At 24.3% G+C, this 10,392-nt stretch overlaps 1 pseudogene; it reads right to left on the bottom strand.

The window, feature by feature from the left end:
- Positions 1–716: 716 nt before the first annotated feature.
- Positions 717–9,710, bottom strand: LOC112595741 (annotated as a pseudogene).
- Positions 9,711–10,392: the final 682 nt, after the last annotated feature.

Below are 10,392 nucleotides of genomic sequence, written 5' to 3'. Positions count from 1 at the left end.
AAGCTTATATAAAATAGAAATTAATTTGTATATTATTGTGTATGTTGAATTTTGATGTTGAAATATTCTTAGTTAATTATTTTCATAACTATTATTCGGATTTATAATTTAGGTACCAAGTTTCTATGTTTGAATATTTCATTTGAAAAATTAATAATGTATACGTATTACCATATCTATGTATAGGTGCTATTTTGTTCGCCGTTTTTCGCACTATAATTAATTTGTAATAACATTTAAGAATCTTATGTTAAATGTATTTAAATAATATAATTAAAGTGAAAAATAAGTAAGTATCTATAATAAACAACAAAATTGAATTAGTCAACTAAAATTTCTCACTAAGTACTGAGAATAAAATATGAACAATTATATAATAAAGTCACCGATACACTTTATAAAAAACATAAGTAATTGGATAAAACTACTACTCAAAATATGTATTTAAAGTTACTATTTAACATTTTGTCTAATTTAGATTATTTTTTTTTTAACGTATAAATCAATACCGCCCAGTAAAAATGTGTTTTTTGTTATACAAATCCCAAATTAATTATAAAAGTTTAATACATTATTTGTATTCAAAATATAAGTACCTACAAATAATAATTTTATAAAATGTTGCCTTAAACTTTATAAAATATAACCACCACCATTAATTAGTTATAATGTTTGATTAATTTGATACATTTTTATAAATTTATCATGAATAAAATTTATTGTGTTCGATTTTTGCTATGTTCAATTTCATTGTTTTTTTCTTTGACATGTTTCAACTAGCTATGAGTTGTTACTTTAATCTGTCCTTCGTAACAATTGAGTTTTTGCATTAAAACGTCTAAAGAAACAAATACAATTTTAATTATGATATAAACTCAATACAATCGTCACAAGGTACATTTAAATATTTTCTCTACAAAACTTTCGACAAAATTAAAGTAGTTTACAAGTTCTTTATTTCAAGTACACAAATTTTACACGTGTAATATAATAACGTTACAAAATCATAATTTATTTTACTTCATAATATGGAGTTTTTAATAATAAGAGTTATTCATTTATTTGAAATAAAAAAAGTATTATAGTTATTTTTAGTACCTAAATATATTTATTATTTTGTAATTTAAAATTAAATTTAAAAACTATCTTAAGTGACCTCATTTGATGGTGGTATATTATGCTTATTACTGCTTATTAGAAACATAGATCAAACATTTAATGTGACGTAATATGTACACCTAAGTGTAAACCATTTATATTACAAAAATATGCCAATGTCTATGATAGATAAAGTGATTGGTGCATAATATCAAAGAATAGGTACCTATAATAAGTTTGTATATTATTTTATTTTGAAGTTTGATTTTATACATGACATCCAGCGTGGGAAGACGTTTAGCGTTTGAACCTGAAAGCGTTATTTTGGCTGCTACGTTGCTTGTACAATATAGTTTTGTTAAGATATTTATTGTCACAGGTCTTAAATCAGTACCAGAATATGATAAAATCTTGGTTTTCTGAACAAAATATCAAAATATAGTAAATACAAACGTTATATCAAGAATCAAGACGCGTTTATTCATTTTTTATTTCTAAAATCTTAAAAATTAATTAATATTTTATAATTTATATAGGTACAGATTTAATTGTTCATGGTTCTACAACACGGGTACTACGATTTAATAAATTATTACTACCTAATAAGTATTAAATACTCCTCATAATCAATATAGTAACATATTTGACATAAGTGAATTAATAAAACTTAAGAACGATAAAATATTATAATACTATAGTATGCGCAAGTTTAGCTTACTCGAATGAAATAAATTATTATAGTATTTATATTGTAATCATTAGCTGGAAATGGCAATAAATAAAAATTATTATTAAATTAATAAATTGGTCAATTAATTATCTAACTATATTGTAAATTAGCTATAATAATAGCCTATACCAAGGCATCAATACTATTTAACAGCATAGTATTGTTGCAAACAAAATATTATACATATTATACAGTTTTGTTTACTAAAAGCTTATATAATATTGTTTTTCAATTAATTATTTTTCCAATTCAAGTATATCGTCAAACGTTCTTAAAGAAAAGTTCAAAGTAAAATAGTCTTCAATTCTGCCGACATCTTATTTACAAATTTTTCTGCTAATATTTTTCGGTTTTGTTCTTCAATTAAACTGGTAAATTTTTCTTGATTAGCTAATGATTTTGTAATTCTTAAATTAATACCCGTTATGATTTGTTCAAAATAGAAAACAATTTTTATCTGTAATAAATAATATGAATTGTTTATAATCACATAATAATATTACGTAATTATAAAACTACTATAGGAATAATACTTATGCTAAACAATTATGATTCAAATAGTTTAATTATTATTCATCTTAACATATTTGTTAAATCTTATATATTTTTAATTAATTTTAGATTCTAAACGTAGTGAATTGATTTTAAAATGTTGTGCTAAATATTTATAATAGAAAAAATGGTTCATTTTTCAATACTGTGGACAGTTTTAGATAGAAAATTATATGTACCTAGTAAAATGATACCTTAAAATTTCTCGTGTTTTTCAAAAAGCTAGTAAAAATAAAAAAATTAATCTATGGAAAAACAAAAAAAAATACGTAACATAAGATTAAAAAAAAAAAATCGACTTTTTTGTTATAAATAAAAAATTACAAACCATGAATGTATTTATTTTTACTGATTATTTTAAAAAGTACTAAGAACTATAATAATAATTAAACATTTTCAATTTTGACCTTTACAAAGTACCAACTATAGATATATAGAATTCGCTACAATAAATCGCCATCAAAGTTGATGATCAGAACATTTTTTTATAGAAAAAGAGCCTCACGTCTACTGTACGCCAGAGCATTTAACACTTTCCCTCTTTGTGATTTATATTTATTATTATCAATAATATACCTATGCAAAGCATTTAAAATAAAATTTAAATAGATAACGTAATATCAGATTTTTATCACACGACTACACAAGGTATAAGAATTTTAGTAGGCGTATTTAGCATTTTGACTGACTATTTTCTAAATAAAACTAATTCATCTGTAATAATTTTACTTTCTTTATTTGTTTTATTTTTTTATTGAGCAGATGGGCTACTATATAATTATATATTATGTATATTTTTAAACATACTAAAACCTAAAAGTTAAAAACTAGTATAAATTTAAACAATTATTTTACAAGATTTTTTTATAAACATTTAATTATGGTACTTACAAAGAATATTGGTTGAATCAAACACATCTATCGACGGTAAGTATACTGATATACTCAGCTGTGGGATTAAATTATACTCTATATAGGTAACAGATAATTTCATATTTACAAAATAAATTAAAATATTCATACTATGAGTAGGTACTAATTGACTATACATTTTATATAAATACAAAATATGTATACCGGTGATTGGCACATTTACATGATATGTTTGTGAATTTCGTCTCTTTTATGTAGATAAAAATAATAAAATCTAGAGCTTTCTATTTTATGTGCACCGCTTTCATGCATCCACATGAAATTAACAATTAAATGTATAAAACCTAATAGAAAAATCAGCGAATTCTTATTTTAATGTTTACTTTTAGTTCATTATACCGTTCAAAGTTAAAATTAATAATAAAATAAATTATAATTATACAAAATCCACATTAAATTTAATATGAATAATTAAAATGATATTTAGTACAAACAAAAATCCGCGAGTACATGAATATCAGAATTCGTGAATAATACTCAAACACGTGAACATGGATAGTAAATTATGTATCATACTAAAAAAAATTCTGAAGACCTAACAATACAAATTAAATACCTAAAGTCTAATCTCTAAACGAATTTGTATTTTAATATTACTTGGAGTAATTATCAAAAATAAAAAAATAAAACATTGAAATTTTCATACATTATTATTTGAAAGCAATAAGTATATCATGATAGATATTTTTTAAATCTGTAAAAAATAGTAGCTAGTAATTATAGAGTTTATAGATTTTACACTTTGATGGTCATCAGTTCTCAAAATATTTGTTAATAATTATTTGTTATTTTTTATTAAATAGGTACCGTTTGAGAATTGAAAATTGAAAACAATTACAGAATATTTTGTTTGTCACTGGAAATACTAATAAGAATACCCGTGTATCGTAATAAATTTAATGAGTTTATGTTAAAAATCTAAATAAGTGAGTAAATAACATATATTCAATACCCCTCCCCTCAAATTTAGTACTTCCATTAATTCCATTAACTGTTGAAGTTAAACTAAATACATTTTTTACTCAAATAATATTTCTAGTACCTCCTCAAACTATTTTTAAGCTGTTTACTTCAATAAAAAATATCATTGATGCATGGTAAAATTTATTATGTTGTATTTTAATTAACTTTGTACATTTATAATGTAAAAAATAATGTTAAAATTACTTGAAGATGTGGTACTTTGAGTGAAAGTAGCTGGTTTATTGACTTTAATAGTATCAGATTCTGGAGCATTATTCTGTTTTTTAAGGCAATCTAAAATATATAAATGTCGTCTATATACTTGTATATTAAATAATTACAGTTCATTGTTGTAGTTAAACCTTGAGTGGAAGTAACTTGTAATTTTTTGTTTAAAATACCAATCGAAAATGTTTCAATACCAACGGTGTTAGTAATATTACTATTAAATGGTGGTGGATTGACAGTCGGTTTTTGCTTCATCAAACATGATAGAAACATAAGAAATTTCAAAAGTCTGGATACCGGTACACTTTTATTATTTTTATTTTCGAAAAGTTACGAGTTTAATTCTTCTGGTGTAGCCGATAGAGGGTAGTATTTGTTGACATATCCATTACACGGTTTCTTAGGATCAGCTTCACCAATAGCATTTTTAAATTTGATCAATGTTAATTTATTCATTGCTTTTTCAAACACATCTGTAGAAAGTAAATAAAAAGGCTGTATTATTAAGTCATACGTATAATACTTAATATTTGACATTATTTTCTAAATATCTTTCAAAACATTTCATTAAATACTGTTAATTTATAATAATAATAATAATATCTGACTATGAAAAAAATACTGTACTAATTAGAATAGGTATTATATAAAATAATTAAATATAAAAGTTATCAACTCATCTTGTATAATGTATCCTACAATAGTGACTAATATATATTTTATTTGCTATTGTTGTATCAGTTATTTACCTAAACTTATTATTGTACTACTAACATTACTGTTTAAATATTTAATAGAAAAAATAAACAAATAAACTTTCAACATATTTACAGTAAGTATTTATGTACTTCAATATTTTTTATACTATTTTTTTTTATTTTTGTGTAAGTAATATTTATATAATTATATAGGTACGTACTATTTAAGTGCTTTTAATTTAATCAGAATCTTCTCTGTAATATCTTAGTATAATTTTTTTATTATTTATCATTTATTAATTCGTTTAGAAAGTTTAAAAATTTTTTACCTTCAGAACCATATATTTTAATTGTATAGTGAGGTAACCAATTATAATTGTCATTATGATATCCTGGTCGAACCATAGTGTTTAATAATTTAAAATAATCATTTCTATTTTTAATTACTATAGGATAAAAATAATTATAATAATTATTATTAACATCAATTATCCAGTTTTTATTAACTATTTCTAAGTCATCACGAAATTGTAAGATAAAAAAATGTCTGAAAAATTAAAATCCATCATTATACATCAGTTAAAAACAACGAATAATAGTATATTAATTAAACTTATTAATTATTACAATATTCATATTAGTATCGTTTTGCTTACATAATACTTCCATAATACTGTATGTTTTAGTTTAATAAATATCATACAAAGGTGATTATAAAATCAATAATAAAATAAGTTTAAGGTAGTTACAGTATAATTTAGAATACTGTATTGAGATTACGTCATATTTTAGTACAGTATCTATAGAATCATGGTGAAAAAGATACGTTTTTGCGTCCATTGTGACTAATGGATATTTTATAAATGCTTTTTATTAACGTTTTGTTTTATTACAATTAAATCGTGTTAACGTAAAAATATTTAAACAAATTAGACTTTGAACTTAAAAAATAAAAAATTTTTAAAGATAAAAAATATCCTATTAAATTATATAACTGTATATAATAAACAGCTGATTTCAAAATGTTGTTAAAATAATAAAATTCGGTTACTCATTTAAATATTGAAGTCTAAATGACAGATAATACATTATGATGTGATCATTATTTAAATTTTGTAGTAGGTAATACACTATTTTACACGAATAAAAATACATGCGTAATACGATGTATTTATAATCTGTATCTTATATATTATTATATGACACATCTGAAACGTATAAGTGTATAGTGGTACTTCTTGTGTAGGTGAGTAGTGGCGGCTGGCCAGAAAGGATAACAAAAGTTAAGGTTACGCATTGATACAATTAATTAATTTTACTATTTTAGTTAGGTTCTATCACCGAATGACATACTTTTTTAAACCATTAAATGTTAAAGTGTGTACATATTATATTATCATCATAATTTCGTATTATGTTGTTAACCCTTCACTGCATGATTTTTTTTTAAGAAATAAAAAAAATGTTTTTTTATTGATTATTACCTGTAGAATCCATTAAAATTATTTAAAAAATTCAGTTTTTAAATCTAAGTACTCAATTTGACTCAATTTTGAAAAATGCAGGTATGCACTTCCATGCGTCCAAGCTTATATTTTTACAATTTATAAAATATTAATTAATGACAAGGCAGTTGTTGAATAAAATTATAAATACATGATAACTTACTAAACACAAATTAAATAATAAAAATTAAAAAAACATATTATATATTCTTATAGTAGGTTATAAAAATAAAAAACTTTAATTAGGTATAATGAAATAGATCAAAGCAATTTCTTTCTGTGTTACAACATAAAAAAACATCGCATTTAGTGCACTTAGCAAATGACTGATATTTACATTTTGGTAGTTTACATACGCGTCGAAATTTTTCAAATTGAATCCTGTGTACATGTCCATCTAAACGTATTTGAGTTGATGGCATTGTTGCTGTTGGTGTCCTTTTTTTTCTTTTTTCACTCTCTTCTAGCATTTGTTTTTCTATCGATTCCTTTGTTTTTCTGCCTTTTTTTTTAATTTCCATTAATGTCTGACAAAGTTCTACAGCTAACTGCTCTCGAAATTGAGCTAGTTTCATTGGTTTATTTGTAACTTTTTTGTATAACAACCACGCATTTACAATCGTCATATCAACCATATGGTAAAAAATCTTCATATACCATTTTTTAGACCTCATTATTATTCTATAGCGCCCAATCATAGAATCCATGAGGTCAACCCTACCCATATGTTTGTTGTAAACTTCAATGATTTTCGGCCTAGGTATAATAATTGTGGTCTTTTTTTTTTTGTCAAATCTACTCACTACATTTTTATCGAGTTCGCCTACGAAAGTTGAGGTTACGTGTACTATCTTGTTGTCTTTCCACGCAACAGCTGAAATAGGGACATCTTCTACAACTGTGAAACACTCTTCTGAATATCCACGATCTCGTTTCATCATTATACGATCATCTGTCAAACAGACGTTTGGAAAACGATTACGTCTAAACGTTCCAACTGTGTGAATGCCTTTTTTTTTCAAGAAATATCATAACTGGTAACGATGTATAGTAATTATCAAAAAATAACTTGTGGTGTACGTTTTCCGGTATCATTCTAGTCATTCTAACAACGACGTTGCCTGTAGCTCCAAAATCTGGTTCATTACGTATAATTCGTTCATCTTCTTTATTTTCATTTCCGGTATAAATTTCAAAGTTATAACCGTAACCAGAAACACCACATAATACAAATAATTTGTACCCCCATTTATGAGGTTTAAGAGGGAGATACTGTTTGAGGTATGATACAGCTTTAGTTGGACATAATTGTTCGTCTAATGATAGGTTTTCTTCGATAGGTACAGAGCCAAACTTTTTGTTGAGTGCATCAATAAGTGACCGAACTTTGAAAACTCTATCACGATTTGGATTATCTCTAGGTAAATCTAGAGTATTATCGTTAAAATGTATATACCGCCTAATATTTTCAAAAACATTTACGCTCATGCAATTTCGTATTATTTTATTATGAGTATTTTCTGACCAATATGACCTAGTATTTGGCAAATGGACGATTGACATCATTGTTATTATACCCAAAAAATGTTGTACGTCATTTTTCGTTATTTTATTTGGTTTTTCAGGATTTTGTTGAGTACTATAAAGCGTAGATTGTTCGGCAATATGTGACAATAATTCATTATCAAAAAAATAACAAAAAAATTCTCTAGGTGATTTCATTTCTTTTATAATTCGTCAGACATTGGTTTTTCCCCGCAAAATTTTATAAAATCTGGATTTTGTGAAAAATTTCCTTTTCTCCAAATCGGGTTCAATTTTTTTATTTTTTGTGTGTTTTTCATTGTAGGAGTATTAGAAGTATTTGTAGGACTTTTAGATGTAAAAAGTTGTCTTGTAGATCTACGATTTCTACTAATTGGTATAGGTGTTCCAAATGACGAAGCTGGTGATATTGATTCTGATGGCAAAGATTGTAAAGCTGTAGGAATTTGAATGACAATAGGGGATTGTGACGTTGAAGTACTACAATTATCTATTTTATCTTCAGAAAAATACACGGGATAGTTCATTATATTATCAGCATTGTCTACATCCTCATTTAAAATGCGGTCGTCATTTGCAAATAATTCCTAATTATGAAATAACAAATCCTAAATATAATAAAATACTAGCATCTCATGAAAATAAAAATAAGTAACTTACGGGCAATTCGAAATTTTCATCATCACTTAGACCAATATCAGCAAACTCATCGTCGCTTTCAATCGGTATACTTAAAATTCGTTGAATTTCTGATTCATTGTTCAATAAATTGTCACTCATTTTAATTTGATTAATATTTAAAATATTATATAAATAAATAAAAAACAATAATAAAAACAACTTTCATAAAATAATAAAACCCAATGAATTATTCGGGAGTAGAAAATACTAGTAGTACCTATTGCATAGAAGTGCACCAATGCATTAGAACGATAAACGTAATTTTACTGTATTGAATAAAAGATTATTATCTTGGTTTTTATATAATAATAAAATAGATATATCATGAAATCTAATGACATTTTTCAGAAATCCCTATCGAATCTATTTTTGTCAAAACCCGCATTCAAACATTGACCCATAACGCATATTACATGATGCTCCTCACGATAATTTATTTTAGGTATAAGGAATATATGGTGCACTCTAACGGTCAAATTACACGCTCAACTGCTTTATCATAGTATATGTTTGATTAATCTATATAATTGATACCAATAAAAATCATATTATTATTACTATAACTATCGAAACAACGCAGTGCACCAGTGCCCTTACATGCAGTGAAGGGTTAAGAATGAATTGTTATTTTTAAATAAAAAAAAAATATATACGAGTATATTGATTTTAAATACGATTTAGATAATTAGATATCGAACACCTACCCATATGTTTTATAATACTAAACAGTAAAATATAATATAATATATTAAAATCGTCTTACCTCAAATTCTCCATAGGTACCAATGAAAAGTATAAAACGTCAACTGCCGATAATGGACAAACTAATACTACCTATACAAGCAAATGGACACAACCGTTATAATATTTATTGTTTTTGGTTTATGAATATAAACATAATAATTTCCTACTTATACAATGATATATCACGGTTCATCTGCCTTTCAGAAAAAATAAAAAATTATTCAACTAAAATAAATGTAATGTAACATATGCCTATCGAAAATAAAATGTATATACATTACTGCTATACTAAATATTACAAAACTAGCATTAATCTGGACCACTGACATAATCAATATTTCATTCATTATTTATATAACATCGTATGACATGACATTGTTAAATTATGAATAAATTTCTGATGTGAGTTTTAAATTTAAACTATACGAATATAAAAAGAAAATTACTTTTAAAAGTCAACATAGTGATTTTTGTAAACCCTATTTCCATTAACAATAATATAGAAATACATTTTAAATTAAATTTGAATTTCGTTTATAATATATCCGCATATTTTCAAAAGGAACCCATAAAAAAGTGTAATGACTTCCAAAATGTAATAAAATAATTACCATTTTTTTTTCTTCTTATAACTAGAAAAAATGGGCATTTTTACGTATATTATATTATAATAAAGTTTACTATTCGTAATTCAATTTTTGATTTATTTTAAAAT

The sequence above is a fragment of the Melanaphis sacchari genome, unplaced genomic scaffold (assembly GCF_002803265.2).
Source record: "Melanaphis sacchari strain LSU unplaced genomic scaffold, SCAv2.0 Contig29_pilon_pilon, whole genome shotgun sequence".
NCBI classification, from domain to species: domain Eukaryota; kingdom Metazoa; phylum Arthropoda; class Insecta; order Hemiptera; family Aphididae; genus Melanaphis; species Melanaphis sacchari.
Note: the sequence above shows the minus strand (reverse complement) of the source record. Positions and strands in the feature narration are given on the sequence as shown.